We start from the raw sequence: 16,029 nt of genomic DNA on the forward strand, positions 1-16,029 counted from the left end.
AAAATGCAAACTAAACTTTAGTGACAGGATCAGTGAATGTGTGAGAGTGGGGATGAGAGTGGGGAGAGTGATGAATATATTTAAGATCTTGATTATGGTGAATATGTGTAATATATAAACTCATTAAATTGTACACTTCTAATATGTACAATTTATTGTATGACAATTATATCTCGATAAAGTTTTTTTTCAAAAATTTTAATGCTTATTTATTTTTGAGAGAGAGAGACAGAGCACAAGCAGGGGAGAGGCAGAGAGAAGGGGAGACACAGAATCCAAAGCAGATTCCAGGCTCTGAGCTGTCAGCACAGAGCCTGACGAGGGCTCAAACCCATGAGCTGTGAGATCATCATGTTCTGAGCTGAAGTCAGATGGTTAACCGACTGAGCCACCCATGCACCTCAATAAAGCTATTTTTTTTTAATTTTTTTTTCAACGTTTATTTATTTTTTTGGGACAGAGAGAGACAGAGCATGAACGGGGGAGGGGCAGAGAGAGAGGGAGACACAGAATCGGAAACAGGCTCCAGGCTCCGAGCCATCAGCCCAGAGCCCGACACGGGGCTTGAACTCACGGACCGCGAGATCGTGACCTGGCTGAAGTCGGACGCTTAACCGACTGCGCCACCCAGGCGCCCCAATAAAGCTATTTTTAATGTCATAGGTAACAATAGTCTACATGGCCAATCATATCAGAAATACATGCAAGAAAGTCTAAGTTGTTGAACCATGAAACTGGTAGATATATTTTTCTGATATCACACTCAACAGCAGTGGTTTACCTTGAGGAAAATAATACCAACTCTTAAATCTTGAGTTCCCCTACCTATGTCAAATGATACCTACAATTTGTGCAAGATTCCATCTTTATGTTACACTTAATATAAAGTTTAATTTTTAAGAAAAGAGATTGAAATATAGAGTGAAAAAAATCTTGGGCTCAATGAACAATATTCTTCAGGAATCATGGAAAACTCCCAGAGCCACATGATGCTGGCTTTTTCATCCATCCAGCCTGGAGTCAGAAGGTACACAGCATCCTGGCTCATGGTACAGGCTTTGCCCCCATACAGGGATCTGTCACCACCACTGGGCAGAGAGTGTCTCTTGTTGTCTTTGTAGAAAATTACTGAGCACAGAGACCTCCACCATCCTGGTTTTTCACACCACAGTCTGCAGCCCTAAGAGTTGGCAAGTCTGTCCATACAACTGGCCATAGACTTTCCTGCTTGCAGACGTGTCCATCATTTACATACGCCCTCTGCATGTGCTGGGGTTTACAATCTCCTCCTAACATTATTTTGAAAGATCAGCCAGACATGGTCTTCGTCTATTCCTCTACTACTTGTTAACTGACTCTGGGCAAGTCCTGGCCTCTTGAAACTACATCTGTGATATGAGGCAATAAGGACATCTATATCATATCCTCCTGGGAGTGTATGTTACGATCTCTTGTGAAACCAGAAGAAAGTAAACACAGAACAAATGTATGATATTATTGCCACCATGTTCATGATTTAATAATAACAGCTAATATTTGTTGATCACTCACAATGTGCCTAGCCCTATGCTAAGTGCTTTACAAGTACAAGTTACAACAGCCCTGTGAGGGAGGAACAGTTATTACTTCATTTCACAGAGGGAGAAATGGAGAGTCAGAAAGGTTAAGTAACTTGCCCAAGGTCATCAGATGTTGAGGCTGGAAAGCGAATTCAGGTCTGTCTGACCACAGAGCCCACATCCCTCCCACCAGTCTCCACTGACTTCTGCCCATGTGGCCTCAGAAAGCTCTGGTCACTCCTTTCCAAACCCAGTGATCCTAGAACTTCAGAACAAGGTGTCTGATTTACTCCTTGTAGTAGGCTGAATAATGCCCCCCAAAGATATTAAGCCATAATCCATGGAACCTGTAAATGTTACCTTATTTGGAAAATGGTTCTTTGTAAATATGATTAAGTTAAGGCTGTTGAGATAGGGAGATTATCCTGGATTATCTCGGTGAGCCTTAAATGCAACCACGTGTGTCCTTGTAAGAAAGAGGCAAGCCAAGATGTTACTGAGTGCCCAGGAGCTAGAGAAGCTAAAGAAAGGGGAGAGAGAAGCAGCCAAAGATTGGACCCAGACCAGGAGACAAAGCCAGAGTTGGAATAAAAGCTGCTTTTGCTAAAGAAGCAGCAACTAAAAAAAATTGAAAAGATGCCAGTTATCTTTGGACTGCTCACCTCCTTCCTTTCTTTCCAATATGTGATAGCTCCATCCATTAGGAAGTTCTTTGCTGCTGGGGTATGGAGAACAAACATGCAGCTTCCCAGGAAGATAGGGGTGATCACTGGAGCCAACATAGACATTAGCAAGGAGACAGAGAGCTTGGTAGCAGAGGAGCCCAACTATGCATTGCCTACCAAGATATACTTAAGGGGGATAATCTGCTGGCCAGTGAAATCTAGGCCAATACAAAGAACTCTCAGATGCTAATTCAGAAACTGGACCCGTCCAATACCAAATCCACCTGAGCCTTTGCTAAGGGCTTTCTGGCAGAGAAAAAGCAGCTCCATATTTTGACCAACAAAGCAAGAGTGATAATGCATCCATATTCCAAGACAGCTGGTAACTTTGAAACCCACCTAGGAGTCAACCACCTGGGCTACTTCTTTTGTGCCCACTTGCTCCTGGAGCTGCTGAAAACGTCTGCACCCTCACAGGTGATGAACCTGTCATCAGTAACTCACCACGCTGGCAAGATTCATTTCCACAAACTCTAGGGTAAGAAGCACTACAGCCAGGAGTTTTGCTCATTGCCACAGCTAGGTGGCCAATATATTTTTAATTGGGAACTGGCCAAGAGGCTCCAAGATACAGGGGTCACCACCTATGCAGTGCACCCAGGCATCATCTACTCCCAACTGGTCCAGCACTACTTCTTGTTGTGCCTGCTCTGGAGGGTCTTCTCCCCCTTCATCAAGTCAACATGGTAGGGGGCACAGACCACCTCCACTGTGCCTTGGTTGAGAGCCTGGAGCCCTAGTGTGACAAGTACCTCAGTGACTGCAGGAGGACCTGGGTGCCCCAAGGGTCTGAAATAGCAAAACCATTGAGTGCCTGTAGAATGTCACTGTGAGCTTCTAAAAATCCAGGACCAGTCCGGCCACAATGAAAAGGGACAAAGGAGAAGGCCCACCCTGAAATATTGTCCTTCTGGTGGGGCTATTGTTGAAAATCTTGCCCTACTCTGATTCTCCTGACCCTTATAGAAACCTTTGCCTATCCAACACTCTTGTGAAGTTGGTTCATGGTACAAGACATTCACATCTGCAGAGTATTCTCCAAGACTTACAAGAATTAGCTGTTCTCTTGGGGCAGGAGGACTGGGCAGATCCCAGGTTGGTCATGGGGAAAGCAGAAGAGCCTGGGAAATTGGGGCAATTTTTTCACTAGTACCAGAAATGCCAGCCAGCATGCTCAGCTGAGGTAACAGGAGCATCAGTGTTTCATATTTCCAGGGACAGTAAGACTCAAACTTTTGACTGATTGCTTTCATCTTTGAAATACTAGTCACTCAGGAAATACTAGTCATTCAGGAAATAGGAAATTTTTGGTTAACTTTGGACAACTTTCATTTCTTCCTCTGAGCACATTGGAGCTATTGCATGAAGCTGGACCCTCCCATTTTCTTTTTTTCAGTTTTTTTTTGTATTAAGAAATTTTCCAGGCTTTATTGAGATATAATTGACACATAACATTGAGTAAGTTAAGAGCTACCCATTTTCAATCATGCAGATGGTTTCCTTTTCAAGAGTCCCCTTTACCTCAATTTTTAGAGAAAATAAAGACTGTGCATTGAAAAGACAAAAGAAATAAGCAGGAGATTTAAGAGATACACACAGAAGAAGGCAATGTAAAGATTAAACACAGAAAGATATGAGGAGGTTAACCTTGAAGATTGTAGCAAAGCCACCAAAAGTCAGGGAATAAAGACAGTGACAGGAACTGGAAGAGGTAAGGTAAGGCATGATTCTCCCTAGAGCCTGTAGAGGGAACACAGCCCTCTGACAGCTTGATATTGACCGGTGATACTGATTTCAGACATATGGCCTACAGAACCATGAGAAAATAATTTTCTGTTGTTTGTGTCAACAAGTTTGTGGTAATTTGTTATAGCAGCCAGAGGAAACTAATACAGATTTTGGTGCCTGGAAGTGGAATGCTGCCATAACAAATACCTAAAAGTGTGAAAGTAAATTTGGAGTTGGATAATGGATAGAGGCTAGAAAAATGTTGAGAAGCTTGATGGAAAAATCCTAGATTGAATTAAACAAATTGTTGGTAGAAATATTAACACTGAGTGTTACTCTGGTGAGATCTCAGAAGGAAGTGAAGAGCATGGAAGATAAAACATATATCATTTTAGAAAATACATGTATTGTCAAAAGTAAAATGTTAGAAATATGAATATTAAAGGTTATGCTGGTGGTAAATAGGAAGGAAATGAGGAGCATGTTATTGGAAACTGGAGGAAAGGCAATCTTTGTTACACACTGACAAAACTTACCTGAATTATGTCCTACCATCATGTGGAAAGCAGAAATTATAGGTGACAAACTTGGATATTTAGCTGAGAGGATTTCTAAGCAAAGTGTTGAAGGTATGGCCTAATTTATTCCTGCTGCATTAGTTAAGTGTCAAAGGAAAGAGATAAATTGAGGAAAGAACTATTAAGCAAAATAGATCCAGGACTTGGTGATTTGGAAAATTTTCAGCATATCAACATTGTAAAATACACAAAATTAAGCTATTTACTCTCATGAAGGTGTGCTATGGTGAGAAAGTCAAGAATGTGGTTGTGTTTGCTAATACTGAAGAGAGTAAGTGTGTGACTCATGAATCTCTTCAACCATCTCAGCCATAGCTAGGAATAGAGATGGGATTATCTGGGAAGGATCTGTGCAAGACCCTATAGACTAATGGCATGAATTGCTGTGACATATGGGAAATCTACAAGGTTTTTGAGAATATCATTAGAAAAATTGCCAGAATGGACTGAAAGAGGCAGAGGCAGAGGCAGGACAAACTGGAGGAAGACTGTTAGACTCCCAAAATGTTACAGACACAAAGAAAGGATAATAAAACTGGAGATTTTTACCTCTTAGTCCCCTTTATCGATTTTTCCCATCCCCCTCATTTGGTGACCACAAGTTTGTTCTTTGTATTTATGACAGTTTTTGTTTTATTCTGTTTGTTCACTTATTTGGTTTTTTAGATTCCACATATAAATGAAATCATACAGTATTTGTCTTTCTCTGTCTGACTTATTTCACTTAGTATAACACCCTCTAGGTCCATCCATTTTGTTGCAAATGACAAAGTTTGATTCTTTTTTGCCTATATATTTATGGCACATATATATCACATATCCTTTATCTATAGATGGACACTTAGTTTGCTTTCCATAACTTGGCTGTTGTAAATAATGCAATAAACATAGGGGTGCATACATATTTTTGAGCTAGTGTTTTCATTTTCTTTGAGTAAACACACAGAAGTGGAATTGTTGAATTGTATGGTATATCTATTTTAATTTTTTGAGGAACCTCCGCATTGTTTTCCACAGTGGCCATACCAGTTTACACTCCCACCAACGGTACATGAAGATTCCCATTTTTCCACATCTTCACCAACACTTGTTGTATCTTATCTTTTTGATACTAGCCATTTGGACTGGTGTGAGGTGATATCTCATTGTAATTTTGATTTACATTTTCCTAATGTTTAGTGATGTTGAAGATCTTTTCATGTGTCTGTTACCCATCTCAGTGTCTTACTTGGAAAAAGGCCTATTCAGATCCTATGCCTATTTTTTAATCAGATTGTTCATTTTTATGGTTTTGAGTTGTATGTGCTCCTTATATATTTTGGATATTAACCCCCTATCAGATATGTCATTTGTGAATATCTTCTCCCATTCAGTAGGTAGGCTTTTTATTTGTTGATGGATTCCTTCACTGTGCAAAAGCTTTTTGGTTTGATATAGTACCAATTGTTTATTTTTTATTTTGTTGCCCTTGCTTCACGAGACAGATACAAAAACATATTGTTAAGACCAATGTCCAAGAGTTTACTACCTAATTTTTCCTTTAGGAGCTTTAAGGCTTCAGGTCTTACATTTAGGTCTCTAATTCATTTTGGTGTATATGGTGTAAGAAAGTGGTCCAGTCATTCTTTAGCATGTAACTGTACAGTTTTCCCAACATCAACTTATTGAAGAGACTATCTTTTCCCCACGCTATAATCTTGCCTCCTTTGGCATAGGTTAATTAACCATATAAGCATGGGTTTATTTTTAGGTTATCTATTTGGTTCCATCAATCTATGTTATTGTCTATTTTTGTTCCAGTACCATAGAGTTTTGATTACTATAGCTTTGTAGTATGGTTTGAAATCTATACTATACTAACTTTCTATGTTATAGTATGATACCTCCAGCTTTGTTCTTATTTCTCAAGATTGCTTCGGCTATTCAGGAACTTTTGTGATTCCATACAAGTTTTAGAATTGCTTGTTCTAGTCCTGTGAAAAAAGTTATTGGTATTTTGATAGGGATTACATTGAATCTGTAGATCACTTTGGATATTATGGACATTTTAACAATATTAATTCTTCCAATCCATGACCATTGTATATCTTTTAAATTATTTGTGTCATCTTCAATTTATTTCATTAATGTCATATCTTTCAGAATATGGGTCTTCCACCTCTGTAGTTAAATTTATTCCTAGGTGTTTTAGCCTTTTTGACGCACTTGTAAATAAGATTGTTTTATTAATTTATATTTCTGATAATCTGTTATTAGTGTACAGAAATGCAACATATTTTTGTATATTAATTTTCTTTCCTGAAACTTTATTCAATTAAATTTATTAATTTTAATAGTTTTTCAGTGGGGTCTCTAGGGTTTTCCCATATATAGTATCATATCATCTGCAACTAATGACACTTTTACTTCTTTCTTACCAATTTGGATGTTTTTTATTTCTTTTTCTTGCCTAATTATTGTGACTAGAACTTTCAGCACTATGCTGAATAAAAGTGGTGAGTGAGCATTCTTATCTTGTTCCTGATCTTAGAGCAAAGGCTTTCAGCTTTTCACTATTGAGTATGATATTAGTTGTGGGTTTGTCATATACGGCCTTTATTATATTGAGGTATGTTCCCCCATACCCACTTTGTTGAGTTTTTTTTTTTTTAATATCATGAATGGATGTTGAATTTTGTCAAATGCTTTTTCTGCATCTATTGAGATGGCTGTATAATTTCCATTTTTAATTTTGTTGATGTGGTGTATCACGTTGATTTGTGAATTTTTTTAAATTTTTGTAATATTTACTTATTTTTGAGAGAGAGAGAGAGAGACAGAGACAGAGCGCAAGTGGGGAAGGGGCAGAGAGAGATGGAGGCACAGAATCCAAAGCAGGCTCCAGCCTGTGATCTATCAGCACAGAACCTGATGCAGGGCTTGGACTCACGAACCATGAGATCATGACCTGAGCTGAAGTTGGACACTTAACCAACTGAGCCACCCAGATGCCCCCTGAATTATATTTATTTATTTATTTATTTGAGAATATCGAACCATCTTCCATCTCTGGAATAAATACCACTTGATCTTCGTGAATGATCCTTTTTATGTATTATTGAATTAGGTTTGCTAATGTTTTGTTGAGGACTTTTGCATCTATATTCAACAGGGATATTGGACTGTAATTTTCTTTTTTTGTAGTGTCTTTATCTGGGTTTGGTATCAGGGTACTGCTGCCCTTGAATGAATTTGGAAGTGTTCTTTCTTCTTTGAGTTCTTGGAATAGTTTGATAAAGATACATATTAATTCTCCTTTAACTGTTTGGTAGACAGGGGCCTGGGTGATTCAGTCGGTTAAGCATTTGACTATTGATTCTGGCTCAGGCCATGATCTCATGGTTCATGAGATAGAGCCCCACATTCGACTCTGCACTGACAGTGTAGAGCCTGCTTGGGATTCTCTCTCCCTCTCTCTCTGCCCCTTCCCCATTGGCGCTCTCTCTCTCTGTCTCAAAATATTAAATGTATATTTGGTAGAATTCACCAGTAAAGCCATCTGTACTGGCGCTGGTGCTGGACTTTGTTTGTTGGGAGGTTTTTGTTTACTGAGTCAAAATCCTTTAGTAATCAGTCTAGTCAGACTTTCTATTTTTAAAAATATTTTTAATGTTTATTTATTTTTGAGAGAGAGAGAGAGAGAGACCGTGGGGGGAAGGGGAAAGAAGGAGAGAGAGTGGGGACAGGGAATCTGAAGTGGGCTCTGTGCTGACAACAGAGAGCCTGATGCGGGGCTCATACTCATGAACCATGAAACCATGACCTGAGCCAAAGTCGGTCACTTAACCGATTGAACCACCTAGGCACCCCTAGATTTTCTGTTTTTTATGATTCAGTCTTGGAAGATTGTAAATTCTAGGAAATTACCCATTTTTCTATGTTGTCCAATTTGTTATATAATTATTCATAATTCTCTTATAATCCTTTGTATTGCTGTAGTGTCCGTTTTCTTTCCTTCCTAATTTTATTTATTTGAGTCCTCTTTTTCTTAATGAGTCTGGCTAAAGGTTTATCAATTTTGTTTAAATTTTCAAAGAACCAGTTTTGCATTTCACTAATCTTCTTTATTGATTTTTGTCCCTATTTCATGTATTTCCATTCTGATCTTTATGATTTCCTTCCTTCCACTAACTTTGAGCTTTGTTCTTCTTTTTCTATTTCCTTTAGGTGTAAGCTTAGATTGTTTATTTGAATTTTTCTTTTTCTTTAGGTAGGCCCATATCAGCATAAACACTCAGAACAGTTTTTGTTGTGTCCCAAAGATTTTGGAATGTTGGGTTTCCATTTTTATTTGTCTCAACGTATTTTTTTATTTCCTCTTTGATTTTTTTTATTGACCCATTAGTTGTTTAGTAGCATATTGCTTAATTTCCATTTATTTTTTCCAGTTTTTTCTTTGTAATTGATTTGTAGTTTCATACCATTATATAGTCAGAAAAGATGCCTGATATGATTTTAATAATGTTCAAATTATTGAGACTTGTTTTGTGGCCTAACATGTGATCTATCCTGCAGAATGTTTCATGTGCACTTGAAAAGAATATGTATTCTGCTGTTTGGGAATGGAATGCTCTGTATATATCTGTTAAGTCCATCTGGTCTAATGTTTCATTCATACCCATCATTTACTTATTGATTTTCTTTTTTTAATGTTTATTTATTTATTTTGATGGGGGAGGGGGTAGAGGGAGAGAGAGACAACCCCAATCAGGCTCTGTGCTAACAGCACAGAGCCCAATGTGGGGCTTAATCCCACAAACCATGAGATCATGATCTGAGCCAAAATCAAGAATTGGATGCTTAACCAACTGAGCCACCCAGGAGCCCCTGCTTATTGATTTTCTATCTGGATGATTGAACCATTGATGTGAGTGGTGTGTCGAAGTCCCCACTATTATTGTATTATTATCAATTTCTCCCTTTATGTCTGTTAGTATTTGCATTATATATTTAGATGCTCCTATTTTGGTGCATAGATATTTACAATTTTTATACCCTCTTGTTATATTCCTCTTTACCATTATGTTATACCCTTCTTTATCTCTTGTTACAGGCTTTGTTTTAAAAGCTATTTTGTCTGATATAAGTATTGCTACCCCAGCTTTTTTTCTCATTTCCATTTGCATGGAATATCTTCTTCCATCTCTTCACTTTCAGTCTGTATGTGTCTTTAGGTCTGAAGTGAGTCTGTTGCGGGCAGCATATAAATGGGTCTTGTTTTTTTTAATCCATTTAGTCGCCCTATGTCTTTTGATTGGATAATTTATTCCATTTACACTTAAAGTAATTGTTGACAGGTAAGTACTTATTGCCATTTTGTTAATTGTTTTCTTGTTGTTTTTGTAGTTCTTTTCTGCTTTCTTCTTCTCTTGCTCTCTTCCATTATGATTTGATTATTTTCTTTAGTGTTATGCTTGGATTCCTTTTTATTTTATTTTTGTGTGTGTGTGTATCTATTATAGGTTTGTGGTCTGTGGATACCATGAGGTTCATATGTAACACCTTATATAGATAGCAATCTTATTTAAATCTATAGTTGTTTAAGTTCAAACACATTCTAAGATCACTACATTTCTACTCCCTCCCCTCCTGAATGTTTCATGTATTTGATGTCATAATTTGCATTTCTATTTTATGTATCACTTAACTACTTATTGTAGATATATTTGATTTTACTACTTTTGTTTTTTAATCTTCATGCTAGCTTTATAAGTTATTAATCTACTACCTTTACTATATGCTTGCTTTTACCAATTTTTTATTTCTCAATTTTCTTACATCTAGTAATGACCTTCTTTTTTTCCATGTAAAGGAGTCTCTTTAACATTTCTTGAGAGCCTGATTTAGTGGTGATAAACTTCTTTAACTTTTGTTTGTATGGGAAACTCTTTATTTCCCCTTAAATTTTGAATGATAATCTTGCTGAAGTAGTTTTGATTGCAGGTTTCTTTATCCTTCATCACTTTATTTTTTTTTAATTAGGTAATGTTTATTTTCGAGACAGAGAGAGAGCATGAGAGATAGAGAGAGACAGGGAGGGGCAGAGAGAGAGAGGCAGACACGGAATCTGAAGCTGGCTCCAGGCTCTGAACTATCAGCACAGAGCCCGACACAGGGCTCGAACTCGTGGACCGCAATATCATGACCTGAGCTGAAGTTGGACACGTAACTGATGGAGCCACCTAGGCACCCCTCCTTCATCACTTTAAATGTATCATGCCACTCCCTTCTGGCCTGCAAAGTTTCTGCTAAAATATCATCTGATAGCCTTAAGGGTGTTCCCTTGTATGTAACTAATTACTTTTCTCTTGCTGCTTTTAAGATTCTCTCTTTATCTTTAATTTTTGACATTTTAACTATTATGTGTCTTAGTGTGTACCTTTTGGGGCTCATTTATTTGGGGACTCCTGTGATCCCTGGACCAGAATATCTGTTTCCTTCCCCACGCTAGAGAAGTTTTCAGCTACCATTTCTTCAAATACATTTTCTGCCCCTTTCTCTCTCTCTTCTCCTCTGGGACACCTACAACATAAATACTAATATGCTTGATGTTGTCTGAGAGGTCCCTTAACCTATCCTCATATTTTAAATTCTTTTTTTAAAATTTTTGCTGTTTAGGTTAAATGATCTCCACTACACTGTCTTCCAGATAGTTTATCTGTTCTTCTGCATCCTCTAATCTTTTGTTGATTTCCTCTAGTATGTTTTTCGTTTCAGTTATTATATTCTTCAGCTCTGATTTGTTTTTATATATGTATTTTTTTCTCTCTTTGTTCACATTCTAAATGAGTTTATTCACTCCTTTCCCAAGTTCTGTGAGCATCTTTATGATGATTACTTTGAACGCTTTATCAGATAGACTGCTCATCTCCATTTCATTTAGTTCTTTTGCTAAGGTTTTGACTTATTCTTTCATTTGGAACATATTCCTCTGTCTCCTCATTTTATCTGATACTCTGTGTTTGTTTCTGTGTATTAGGTAGGTCAGCTACATCTACTGGTCTTTAAGGTAGTGGCCTTAGTAGAAGGCATCTTATGGGACCCAGAAGCACAATCCCCTCTGATCACCAGAAGTGGGCACTCCAGGGGTGTCCCTTATGTAGGCTGCATGTGCCTTCCTATTGTGAATGGGCTACAACTGCTGTGAGAATGCTGGTGGGTGGGGCTGACCCCCAGCATGACTGCCTGAGAGGTCTGGTTGAAGCTGCTGTGGATTTGTTGGTGGGTAGAGTTATCCCCTGGTGTTACTGGCTGTGAGGCCTGTCCATGACTCTTACAGGCATGCTGGTGGAGGAAGCTGTGCTTCCCTGTCACAGGAATCACTTTGCAGGGGCACTGGTCCCAAAGGAGGCTGTCCATAGAAAGTGGTGGGGCAGGAGCTGCTTTGAAGGGGTGCCTATTGAAGTGGGTGCATTGGTAGGGTAGGGCTGCAAGGAGTCAGACAGGATAAGTGGTACTATCAAGGTAGATGGACAGTGACAGAATTGGTGCCTGCCAACATTGGGCCAGCTAGGCACCTGTCAACACTTCTGTTCCAGGAAAAATTTCCTACAGATCTCTACCCCTCCAGCACATGCCCTAAAATTAGCCAATAAATCTTCTTCATATATGGCCTAGCTGCTCTTCAAACTGCTGCCTCTGTGCTGGGTGTCAGAGCAAGTGAGATTGTGTAAGCCTTTTAAAAACAGAGCCTTGGGGGGCACCTGGATGGCTCAGTTGGTTGGGCATCCGACTTCGGCTCAGGTCATGATCTCACTCACAGTTCGTGAGTTCAAGCCCCATGTTGGGCTCTGTGCTGACAGCTCAGAGCCTGGAGCTCATTTCAGATTCTGTGTCTCCCTCTCTCTCTGCCTGTCCCTCACTCACACTCTGTCTCTCTCTCTCTCTCAAGAATAAATAAACATTAAAAATATTTTTTAATAAAATTTTTTTTAAAACACAGAGCCTTGGTTTCCTACAGTCCACCAGCTCTCCCAGAGTTAAGCCCCACTGATTTTTTAAAGCCAAATGTTATGGAGGCTCATCTTCCTGGTGCATATCTTCAGGGCTGGGGGTACCCAATATGGAACTTGAACCCTTTGCTCCTCACAGAGGACCCCCATGTCTATCATATTCCCTCCACTTGTGGATTGTTACACCAGGGCTTTGGTTCCCAACCAGGTTTCATCTCTGCCTTTCCTACCCTTCTTGATAGGACTTTTTCTTCATATCTTTGGCTGTGGAAGAGATTTTCTGCTAGTCTCCAAGTCATTCTCAGAAAGAGTTGTTTTAAATGTATTTACAACCTTGATGTGTCTCTGGGAGGAGGTGAGTTAAGGATATTTCTACTCTGCCATCTTTCCCTCTAATAATGATAACTTGATTTCTAGTTTCCAAGTCCAAAGAGGAATTTTAACCCAGGATGGATCATGCCAAGAGTTTCATCCATACTTATTTTAAGTGATGAGATTTGGTACTTTTGAGCTGATAATATTAAATGAGATTGTGGACTTGAGTTGATGTATTGAGAAATTTGGGTATTGGTGATGTAGTACATGTGTTTTGCATGTGGGATGGATGTGAATCTTCTGGGACCAGAGGTCAGATTATGGGAGACTGAATAATTTCACCTCTCCCACGAAAGATATTCTATTTCCTGGAATTTATGTGTGTTACCTACAATACCAACAAAAAAAAAAGACTTTGCCAGTGTGATTAAGTTAAAGATCATGATATAGGGGGATTATCCTAGATTATTTGGGTGGGTTCTAAATGCATCACAAGTGTTCTTATCAGAGGGAGGCACAGGGAAATTTGTCACCAACAGAAGATAAGAGGGGGATGTGACCATGGAGGTAGAGATTTGAATAATGCAGCCACAGCCAAGGAATGCTGGCAGCCTCCAGTAGCTGGAAGAGCAGAGAGAAGATTCTCTCCTAGAGCATCTGGAAGGAGTACAGCCTTGCTGACACCCTCTTTTCAGCTTAGAGAAACTAATTTTAGACTCTGGGAAAATAAATTTCTCTTGTTTTATTCCACAAAACTTTTGGTAACTTGTTACAGCAGCCATAGGAAATTTGGGTGATCATTAGAGATTATGTAGATTATGTTGAAAGTCCCTTGTAGTTTTAAGATGCATTCATTCATTCAACTAACCAACAAATATTGAAAGCCATATAAAACAGTAAATAAAAGCACAGACTTTGGACTCAATTCAACTTGGGAGTGAATTGTGTGACCTTGATCAGGCAGCATAACTCTCTGAGCCCCAGTCTCCACATCTACACAATAGGGATAATAACAGTACTTAACTCAAGGTGAGGTTGTGAAAATTACATGGGATAATGCACACATACGGCTTTGTGCTGGGCACAAGGGTCATTGCCCTGTCCCTGTTCTAAGAGACCTATCATTCTGGGAGGAAAAACTTAGAGAGATCAAGACTGTGGACAGAAAGCACAGGAGGAATTGGGGACCCGTTGGAGGCACTGGTGGTAGGGGGTCGGAACGAATTCCTAGAGAAAGTATCTTCTGAGTCCCCTGAGGGACAGAGCAAGCTGTAATTATATGGATACTCTTTTTAATACTATTACTATTAAAATATTACTATTAAGGAGGAAAACATTCCTGGTTATCGGGTCTTCTAGAAAAAGCACATCTTTCAAAAACACCTATCAAAAACAGTAAAAAAAAAAAGTTTAAAATAATTCCTGTCCCTCACTGGGTTTGCACAGGGAGTCATGCAGGCCCCCACTTCCACCTTGGCTGCTGACACTGCTACCACCACCATCATTGCCTTGATCCTTTATCCCTCACCATGGCTGAGGACCTGTCTTCGGCCACGTCCTACACCAAAGATAATTTCTACTGCCCCACCTGTTGGGGGGGCTCCAAACCGCCATGGGGCCATGGCCTATCAGCACATTCTGTAAGAAATGTTTTCTGACTGGGGCGCCTGGGTGGCTCAGTCAGTTGAGCATTCGAATTCGACTCAGGTCATGCTGACAGCTCACAGCCTGGAGCCTGCTTCCAATTCTGTGTCTCCCTCTCTCTCTTCCCCTCCCCCCACTATCTCTCTCTCTCTCTCTCTAAAATAAATAAACATTGAAAAATTTTTTAAAGAAATGTTTTCTGATTTTAACGAGAGCAGAATATGTTGTCCCCTCTGTTATGGAAATGTGACTAGACTTAAGAGAGAATGTCCCGAACAAGAAACTGTCATGATGAAGTTTTCAGGTAGTTGTAGATGCTGTGCAAAACAGATTAAATCCTGTTACTTGAGATATCATTACAAATTTTATTAAGAAGTATCAAGATGGGGGGGGCACCTTGTTGACTCAGTCGGTTGAGCATCCAACTCTTGATTTCAGCTCAGATCATGATCTTGCAGTTCGTGCAATCAAGCCGCCCATCAGGCTCTGTGCTGACAGTTCTGGGCCTGCTTGAGGTTCTCTCTCTCTCTCTCTCTCTCTCTCTCTCTGCTTCTCCCCTGCTCATACACTCTCTCTCCCTCAAAATAAATAAATAAATAAATAAATAAACTTAAAAAAAAAGAAATATCAAGATAAGGACATCTGGGTGGCTCAGTCAGTTGAGCATCCAACTGTTGATTTTGGCTCAGGTCATGATCCCAGGATCATGACTTCAAACCCTGCATCAGGCTCTGCACTGAGCATGGAGCCTGCTTAAGATTCTTTCTTTCTCCCTCTGCCCCTCTCTCCTGCTCTCTCCCTCTCTCTCAAAAAGGAAAGCTTTCAAGATGAATATTGTGTTTCTTCTATCATTCCAAATTTTCAGATCTCTCAAGATTCAGTAGAGAACATTAATAGGAGTGAAACACTCACCTCTAACAACACAGAGATTTGTCAAGAGAATACAAGCTTTTCTGGGCATCCCATCATTAAGTGTCCCTTTTGTCAAGGGTCAAATTTTACCTGACAGCGTTTATGGAATCACTGTAACAATGATCACATAGTTCCTATTTCAGACAGTACCAGTGATATGCCCTATTTGTGTGTCTCTTCCTTGGGGAGCTCCTAGCCAAATAACTAGAAATTTTGTTAGTCATCTAATCAAAGACATCAGTTTGATTATGGATAATTTGCTAATCTTCATCTAGAATGAGGAAATCCAATATGAGACTGCTGTTGAAGGATCGACTTATAAAGACTGTAGACATCTCTGCAGCTTTGTACCTGCAAATGCTATCTTTAATGGGACAACTACATGAAGTCTCTGTTTCAATAACTTCATACATATATTAATGAAAGGAATTCAATCTTTTAAAAGTTTAAAATTCTGAAGTCACTAGAGTAGTCCTAGAAAAGACCCCCATACCTGAGGAAGTTGGAGATTGATAGCAAGGATTTGAGGTGATGGTTTCATATTTCGCATTTATTAAAACTAAACAACAAAGGCACA

The 16,029-nt window shown here is 39.2% G+C and overlaps 2 pseudogenes; both read left to right on the plus strand.

The window, feature by feature from the left end:
• The first annotated feature begins 2,195 nt into the window (after nt 1-2,195).
• Nucleotides 2,196-3,232, plus strand: LOC115506763 (annotated as a pseudogene).
• An 11,193-nt stretch (nt 3,233-14,425) lies between these two features.
• LOC115506764 lies at nt 14,426-15,838 on the plus strand (annotated as a pseudogene).
• The last annotated feature ends 191 nt before the right edge of the window (nt 15,839-16,029 follow it).

Source organism: Lynx canadensis, chromosome X (assembly GCF_007474595.2).
Source record: "Lynx canadensis isolate LIC74 chromosome X, mLynCan4.pri.v2, whole genome shotgun sequence".
NCBI classification, from domain to species: Eukaryota; Metazoa; Chordata; class Mammalia; order Carnivora; family Felidae; genus Lynx; species Lynx canadensis.